General features: G+C 29.7%; 1 long non-coding RNA gene across 6 annotated transcripts; it reads left to right on the top strand.

Annotated features, from left to right (window-relative positions):
- The first annotated feature begins 1,893 nt into the window (after nucleotides 1-1,893).
- Nucleotides 1,894-9,407, top strand: LOC112771716 (uncharacterized). Of its 6 annotated transcripts, none has more exons than XR_011876175.1 (6): nucleotides 1,959-4,536; nucleotides 4,606-4,672; nucleotides 8,168-8,262; nucleotides 8,372-8,627; nucleotides 8,747-8,861; nucleotides 8,966-9,407. It is a non-coding gene; the product is annotated as an uncharacterized lncRNA (long non-coding RNA). The 6 variants fall into 6 exon arrangements; XR_003187183.3 differs by having other exon boundaries at nucleotides 4,135-4,386; XR_011876177.1 differs by lacking the exon at nucleotides 8,168-8,262.

Genomic DNA, 9,407 nt, shown 5'->3' with positions numbered 1-9,407 from the left:
CCATCGTTATTACGCGCCTCTTTATGCCATAACATGTTAGTTGATGTCTTGCTGCACATGAATAACCGTTGCAGTCGTGGTATGAGAGGAAAGTAACGAACAGTCTTGGCTGTTATAGGTTTTCCATTTCTCTTTACAGGTACCTTGAGCCTAACAATAGAGCCCTTTTTGGTCTTCTGCTTCCATCTTAAACACCCACATCGCTTGTGTCTGGTCAAGTTTTCATCATCTCCTTGATACATCATGTAATCATTTGGACAAGCATCTATCTTATTGTATTCAATTTCCAACTTTCTTATTGTCTTCCTAGCTTCATATACCGTCTTTAGAAGTTTTTCTTATTCGAATGTGTTCTGCAGTAAATCAAGAATCATGGACATTGCCTTGTCACTCACACTGCACATACACTTAATATGATAAAGTTTCACTAAGAACAGTAATTTGGAGTACTTTGAGCATCTGGGATATAACTCATGCTCTCCATGTGCAAGTAGATTGTTAAAATTAATACATACATCTTTTAAAATTAATGTATTATTAGAACCATTCTATTCAAATTTTAAATTATAGTAATCAAATTTAAAATATAATGTTTCCATTTTTATTTTAAATAAAATAATAATTTCAAATCAATAAATATTATTTTACAATCAGCCACTTCCTAATGTAGTATAAAAGATCCAAAATGGTATCAATTGGATTTCTCAATTATTAGTTTATTATCAGAAAGTATATATTATCTTATTCTATACCATTTTTAAATATAATTTAACATATGATAAATAACATAAAAAAAGGTGATTCATCTCTATCATTATATATAACATGTATTTCAATTAATTTAATAGGTAAAGATTTAATTCTACTATATAACAAAAAATATTACAGCTTAAACAAATGGCATTGTAATAAAACTCTGGCCCACAAAACAAAAAGTATAGCTACTAATTGAAAAAATAATTACAACTTTCCCCAATACCCCTACCTTTCGTGAATTTCATTTCAATTTTCGACCTTTTAATCATTTTCACGGTATCTATTCTGATTGAAAATGATTACTAGATACACGAGTTGATAAAAAAAAGATTATAAAATCATTACATTGTTATTATACGTAACAATCAAGATAAAAATTTATATATATTTGTAAATTTATTTATTTTTTAATCAAATTAATAATTCAATGCATATATAAAAATTAAAATATAAAGAAATCTTATTCTCGCATCATTTTACTTGTTAAAAATTTTTTCTTTTAAATTTATAATCAATATCTTAAATCATCTTTAGTTTCATTATTCTTTCAGAATTTTTATTTTTATTTTCATCATTTTTTTACCATTCTCCAAACACATATTAATCATTATAATTTTTATTATGCGGAATAAAGAAAGGAAAAGTACTATATGTACTCCGTAGAATAAGAGAAAATGATGACAACATAAGTAGAAGTTATGTGTAAAAAAAATAACGTTATGGAAAAAATAGGAAAATTAACTGATAATTACATTTTTGAATAAAGAGTTATACTCAACCATAAGAAACCACTTCAATGTATCAAAAAATATTTTTGACATGTAATAAGACATAAGGTACCCTTTAGAACTAGAATGATATGGTAGATATCACCTCATTTGATACTTTTTAAATTAGAAAAAGTGTGACTACTAGTACATAAATATAATTAAATTGCACAATATGGAAATAATAATCTTTTTAAGATTTTAAGAAGATATTATTAAAAATTCTTAACCATCAAACCAATTAAGAAATGGACTATTGAACCGAACCAGGATTTGACCGGTTTGGGTAAAAAACTTTCCCAAACGACATCGTTTTGTTCAAAAGGTATTTGCATCGTCAACATTACTCCCTGAGTCTTCCTTGTAGCTCGCTTCCTGAAACCTAAAGAAACCCTAGCCTCCAAACTCCAGAGGCTGACACGGCAACCATAGCCTCCACTCAATCACTCACCATCATTTAATCGTTAATCCTAAAGTCCTCCCTATTCTCGGGATTCAACAACTCATCCTCAACATTCATCAGCCACCCACACATGAATTTGTTCCAGCACTGGGCGATTTACTCTCCTTGGGCAGAGCTCACCGTCCTCACCGGTATTTTTACTGACATAGGGTGCCGTCGCCGGTCTTCTCTACCACGCACACTCTTCTTCTCGCCAAGGAATCTCTGATTGAGATCTTCTCCCCGCAACAAGCTCTGGTCCTGGCGTCTCTCTCCTGAAACTCTCGCTCTATCCCTACGAGGTCACTATAAACTGCGTTCTCCGCGATAACACTCTCGTCGAGCTCACTCTGTCACCGCATTGACTCTCGAAATCTCTCCGATAAGCCAGTTCTTCTTTAGTTGCATGTTTATTTTCTAGTGAATTTTATAAATTATGAGCTCAGGTTGTGTTCTGAAATTGGTTCCTGAAGGTATTATATTAGTTGAAATATTATAAAATCCTAATTAATGCTTGATTCTGGTAAGATTGAAGGTGTCTCTGGTTGTTAGTTTTGATTTAACCAACTTACCCTTTCCCCTTCCAAAAATTAATGGGGAATTCTTGGTGCTGGTTAAGGTTAGTTTATTTTCAGTGTACTCCTGATTCTTTTTGGGATTAATTTTTGCCAAAAGATTGTTTACAGAAGAAATAAATTATGCATCTTTAATTTTAAAGAAAGAATACATGAATTAAAAAAGCTTAGTTGTCCGGATAAGTGGTTGTTGGTTTATTTAATGAATCTGAGAATGTTAAGTGAAATAATCTTATAATTCGGATAATTTTATAAATTTTACTTGTAATCAAATTTTGGCCTCTGATATTTGTCTTTTTAAATTTGATTGATGCATTGTATTTATAGTTTATTATAAAATCTCAATTGGAATTATACTTTTAAGTTGCATTTTTTATAAGTTATATCAGAATATGTATATATTTTTTTATACTTATATATAAGTTGTTTTATAATTTTGTTATACTTGGCCCTTTTTTTCCATAATTTTGGTTTCTTATTTTATTTGGTTTAAATGTTATTAGAAAATTAAAGTATAATACACAATACATGAAGAAATTTTAATATGTATCTTTAATTACAAGACATATACAATACCGATTTATTATAATATTAATAAATTCATATATTTTTATAAATTGTTAAGTCTTGGGTAGAAGGGGTTAAAAAAATTTAAAATTATATAAATTTATTTTTTTTATTCATTAGGTTTTATGTGCATATATGGTCTGTAATTTAAATGTGTTTTTAAAAACTATCTACGTATGTATATTTTTTGTGTTGGTATTTAAAAATTGATTAATGTTCCATAAATTAATAAATTAACAAAATATATAAAAAGATCAAATAATAAAGGAAACAACTATAAAATGGACTATCAAAAATATATGAGTGTGAGATAAAATTTAGGCTAACCTGGTTGAAGATCCATTCAACCTATTGTGGTCGACACCTTCTAGATAGTCTTGTTATGAAGTGTTTGATGTGGAAAATGAGGCCTTCAAGTACTTGATAACAAAACAAAAAATATCAAGGTGTGAAACTAAAAAAATTCTTTTGAAAAATTAACTCATGAACCACAACAAAAGAATACAGCACCGAGGTACATTGGAGGTGCCTATGACTGAATTAAAAAATTAACCTTAAAGGTAAGGATATAGAATTAAATAAAAAGAAAATTAAATTTAATTATAAATACTCTTTGAAGAAGGACACAACAGATTCAGCATCAGATAGGTCTGTAATGCTTGAGAAATAATATACTGATGATAATGTGTAATCATGCAGCTTAATAGTTATTACCAGGTTTATTACTTTGAAGTAACGTATGTATAGAGCATTTAGCAGCAAAGGTTATTATAACTGATGAGTTAAAAAAGGAATTCAAACTATCGAATCCTTTATCTTCTATTTTTAAGCACATTTAGGCTGAAAAATCTTAATTTTTGTATCCTATAATATTGCTGAAAGTTTTAAATAATATTTTCAAATTAAGTCATAAAAAAATTAAGATAATTAAAAATCAAAATTAAAGGAACACATGTGCTTCTAGTTGTTGATTTAAATTTATGAAAAATAAAAAATTATTTAATTCAAATGGTTCCATTAAATGAATAGGTCAATTTTAGATTAGCATTTTTCTTCCCAAATCTCAACAGTTTGCGTGCTCACCAGACCCCCCAATATTAGCGTAAGTCTGAAATCATTTCCTAAAGAAAATGTCAATCTCATCTCTCATTCAAACTGTTTGTTAATCTAAGCCCCAACCTTCTCAACGCAGAACCACTCTGCAGCTCCTACCATCAAACCAACCATAAACCTCCATCCATCCTCTGCAATAATCTTGCTCATTAATATCTCTCTACTGGTAGCGCTTTGTTAATCCCCCTTTCTCACCATCTAACTATTATACTGTTTCTCTGGGTTAATTTTCTCGAATACAGTTGGGTTTTGCAGCGGTCAAATGCGAAATTCTGCGAAAATTACTTCAACTGCTTATTACACTTGCTGAACTTGAGTTAGTGGATCTTATTATATCTTATTTGTGTTGAATACTTTATGTTTATACTTGTTTGTGTCTTTGTAGTGGTGAATTGGAGAGCCATGAGGAGTAGCAACTGAATCTGGTTATTCATCTTGTTGGTGGTATCAAGGTAAGTTTGGTGTGTATTATTGGTGTTGTTTACGATATATATTTTTTTACGCTAAACTAAAGAATTTTTTTGGGGTTCCCTCTTTTGCTAGAAGATTGTTACTCTTTGTCGATAACTGTCCTATAATTTTGATGAACTTGTGGTCAGATGCAAAACGTTATTAATCTTGAGTAAAATTAACTTGAAATATGTTATTGGAAAAGTTTTCTAGAGTTGATATTTGGTCACTGTGATCAGTCTCTTCTCGAAGGAATAAATTTGTCATCTTTATTTTTCATGAAAAAATACATTTTTTGAGTTAACTCGGTTGTCGGGATAATTAGCTATCGGCTAATTTAATGAAACTGAGATTGCTTTGTGTGACTAAACTAAATTTTAGATAATTTTTTAAGTTTTACTCGTACATAAATTTTGACCTATTATCTTTGTTTGTAGAAATTTGACTCATGGGTTGTATTTAGATTTGAATATAAAATTTTTTATGGAAATAATAGTTTAAGTTGTAATTTTTAATTAATATAATTCACCAAATGTTTCTGTTTTTTGTATAGTTATTTAAGTTTTAATTTCATAATTTTATTATACTTTGGTTATGAAAACTAGCTAAAGAGAAAAATCATTAATATACGGTTGTGCATTCATTGAAAATATACCTATATTAATAAGATATTTTTTTCAAAAAAATCTAATACTAAATTTAAATTACTTTCTGTTATATTATAAATTGATATCCTTTTTGGTATATCTGATAAATGGTTAAACTACTTAAACCAATTTTACTTCCTCGAATGGTTAGTGTAATGCTTATTTAAATGAATGTCGTGGTTTGAATTTTGCGTTGTGTATGTAAATAACTATTGATTAGTGACAAATTTTTAATTTGAATTCAATTTCAGTGAGAGTTAATTCGAACTGAAAAATATCATGGAAAAGATAAATAATGCTAGTTCTAAAACTCGCTTAAGTTTGGAGGAAGAGGTGATAGAAAACAGATATGATGATGATTTTATCTTAGTTGGTCGATATTAGTTTATTGTGTTACCTTACTTTTTTGTGGTTTGCACTTTCAGTTGATCTTAGTTGAGTTAGGTATCTTTTTCCAGATTTTGACAAAGTGTTAAACAACTTAATGTACAACAGAGTCAATTAAGATAAACCAAGAATAGTACATGTTGGTTTTTTTTTTCAGTATCTATTTGTAGCTGTTGAGTGTTAACTGGTTCATGCTACTTGTATGATAAAATGAACATTTTTTTTTGGATTTTTTTTGGAACATGAACTTTTTTTATAGACTTACAGTAGACAAAACCAAAATGATATACGTGCATATTTAGAGCATCAAACAAAGATAGGAGTAGTTGGGCCATCAGTGTAATGAAGCATTGAAGTGAATAAAACAAATAGATTAACATGCTAAATCTTGCCCCAACACTGAGAAATGATTTTCAATGCTAGAATTCGAAGAGAGGGATCATGTTTTCCAATTTTACTGTGACACAAAATCGATGCATACATAAAATATATTAAATTAAAGAAAACAAAAATAAAAATAAAAACCTTTCTTAAAGAAACTAGCACTGAGTACTATTTATTTATTGTTTATTTTATTGTAAAAGTTATAATATTACAATGTCCTATCTGTATAAATGAATTGTCCCATTTTGTTCTTTATGGTAGAAGAAGTCTCACAATTTTACTAGCTTTTTTTCAACAATGATGTATTAACTATATTCAATAAAAAGAATTGCCAAATTAAAACTAATTGTAGCATTGCTCACTACCATGTAATGGTTTACAATTATATTATCAAAACTTATTGCAAGAAAAATTAAGTTAACCTCGAATAAAGAAATAAATAAAGGAAAAATATGAGAGATCAGATTTTGGGTTCCAAATAGAAGAAATAGAGCAATAAACAACAAATACCCTTTGAATATGAACTTGTATTAGGCAAAACCTAGTAATTAATCAATTATTATTGTTACTTTGTTGTGAAAGCTTCTTTTGGAGCTTAGCTAAGAGGTCTTGAATCTCTTTGTACAGAAGCATCGCTTGGTTTCTCAACCCTTCATTCTCATTTAATAAGCTTTGTTCTCTTTGTAAAGTTTCAAGTTTCTCATCTTAATCTGTATCTTTACCATAGCCATCTTTATCCTCTCACTACAAGGTTTTTGTTTATTTGTGGTGGTTTTTTTTCCTTATTTGTGGAGGTTTATAACCCCACTAAATGGTTTGTGGGGGTTTCTAAAACTTCCAAAATTTTAGATGCCACGAGGTCTTTTGTAGGAGTTTTGAAAAACCCCCACAATCTATTTAGTGGAGGTTTTGTGTGTGTTTAGTGGGGGGTTTTATATTGGACTTTTGTGACGGTTTTAAATCACTTTTGTGGCAGTTCAAAACCCCCACAAATTAATTTTTTTAATTTAACAAAAATTAACTATTTTGTGAGATTTTCAAACCTCCACAAATCCTGTAATTATTTATTTATTTTTAATTTCAAATCATTCATTAATATTTTCTCATTTACATACTCTCAAATTAGAATTTATTTTTTATATCAAAATTTAAAAACTAAATCTTTTATAACACAATTCTTCAATATAAGACATAACTCTATATAAAAAAATTCTCAATATCAATGGTTCCAAACATAATTGCATATGGTATTGTTCTACATAACTATTACTGTTTTTCTTTAAAAAGTAAAATAAAACAACAGCTTCAATATTTCAATATCATCTAATTACATAAAAGTCTCAAATAGTTGTCCTCAGATATCCATTACTATCACCAGCTGATCTCCTAGCATCAAAGGGAGTAGTAGGCTCGCTTTCAACATTATTAGCCTATATGTAAAAATAAGATGTTATTAGTAATTTTCTATTTTTCATTCAGAGAAAATATTCAATCAGTGAAAGCTCCATTCAGTCGCAGCCCTGAACTAATGAAGAGGAAATTATATATGTACACTTGTTTATCTTTTGGCATAAGATGACCAAAATCAAAGGAAGATATCATTTTGAATCAAGAATGGAAAAAAGATGTCACCAAAGTAGAGATAACACTCACATCTAACATTATGCCCAACCCATGAATTCTAAGTACGAAGATAGCAAAAATGAATAAATTCTCAAAAATAAGAATCTATAAATTCAGTCATGTCAAACCCAATTCTAAGCTTATCCATCTACTTAACAAAGAATATACAAATTCATAATGCGTCATGCACAACAAAATATATATACTTTAACAATTTGCACCGCCACATATTCATTCTTTTCAAGCTGCTCACAACTACATTATACATAAACATAAATGCACTATAAACATACTGTGTAAACTCATGAAGAATATCTCTATGCCTAGTCAACTTTTGAGTTATAGAAGTAGCTGGCCCAGCAGATGCAGCACATCTGCTCATTGAATCATTTATCTCGGTTATAATTTAATGTGTTGAATTAATTTGGTCATGCTCATGTAAACTTGAATTACCAGGGAGCCAGTCTTTTCGTAAATTTACCATCCAATCAATCCTTTCCTCTGATCCTTGCATCTTATGCTAGATTTGCTAATGCCACAATTCAAAATGCGTAAGTACAAATCCTATAAAACTTTGATTAATTGAAAAATAACATAATAGATAGATACAAAGTCACGCAAATTTAATCATGTATATGTACTTATTATACGTTATTGTAGTCAACTTTGTATGCCTGGAACACTTGATCCAGCAAAAGCAAGGGGCAAAATAGTCATGTGCCTTCGAGGTGGGAAAATAAGATCGGTTGCTGAGGGCCAAGAAGCTTTATCTGTAGGTGCAGTTGGAGTGGTCATGGAAAATGACGCTTAAAGTGGAAACACAGTTCTAGCTGAGCCTCATGTTTTGTCCACTACAAATGTGCCCAAAAATAATCAGAACAAAAATGTTCATGATTATTACAACAGTACCACATAAGTAATAATTACGCATATATATAATAACTTAACAAATTCTAAGTAACATTTTGAAACACTATAGTTGCAAGTAAATTTTTGTTCGATACTTCAACTTATAGTTACATAAAAATGTTTCAGGAGCCCTACTATTAACATGTCTGCAGCAAGAACATTGCTTGGAACAAAGCCAGCTCCAGTTATAGCCGCATTCTCATCTAGAGGTCCAAATCCAATTCAACCATCAATACTCAAGGTTTATATATAGTCATTGATGCTCCTTATGACATATTATTCAAAATTTTATTTTATGTTCTAACCACATTCCCTGCTTTGTGTTTCATCCTGATATAACTGCAGCAGGGGTGAACATACTAGCTTCATATTCCTTAGCAGCAAGTGCATCTAACTTGCCATCAGAAACACGCCGTGGGTTCTGGTTCAATGTGCTACAAGAAACTTCCATGTCATGCCCTCATATCTCTGGTGTTGCTGGTAGGATGAATCATTTGTCATGTCCTATAGTTAGTAGGTGTGTGCCCACACTTCAGACATGATCACAATATGCAAAGTTCAAGATTACAATAATTTTATTTTTATAAATAAGATAAAAAATAAAATAAAATTGTACAGATTCATGTCAACCCAACAAACAAGAATAGATACTAACTAAACTTCTAATTACATAGACTTCACTTATCAAATTGCCCAAACTAAGTTACCAAGTATATATGTTAGGAATTAAAGAAGTGTATGTATACATATAATTAGCACTCAATTGTATGGAGATGGGATTGTGTCA

Source organism: Arachis hypogaea, chromosome 18, assembly GCF_003086295.3.
Source record: "Arachis hypogaea cultivar Tifrunner chromosome 18, arahy.Tifrunner.gnm2.J5K5, whole genome shotgun sequence".
NCBI classification, from domain to species: domain Eukaryota; kingdom Viridiplantae; phylum Streptophyta; class Magnoliopsida; order Fabales; family Fabaceae; genus Arachis; species Arachis hypogaea.
Note: the sequence above shows the minus strand (reverse complement) of the source record. Positions and strands in the feature narration are given on the sequence as shown.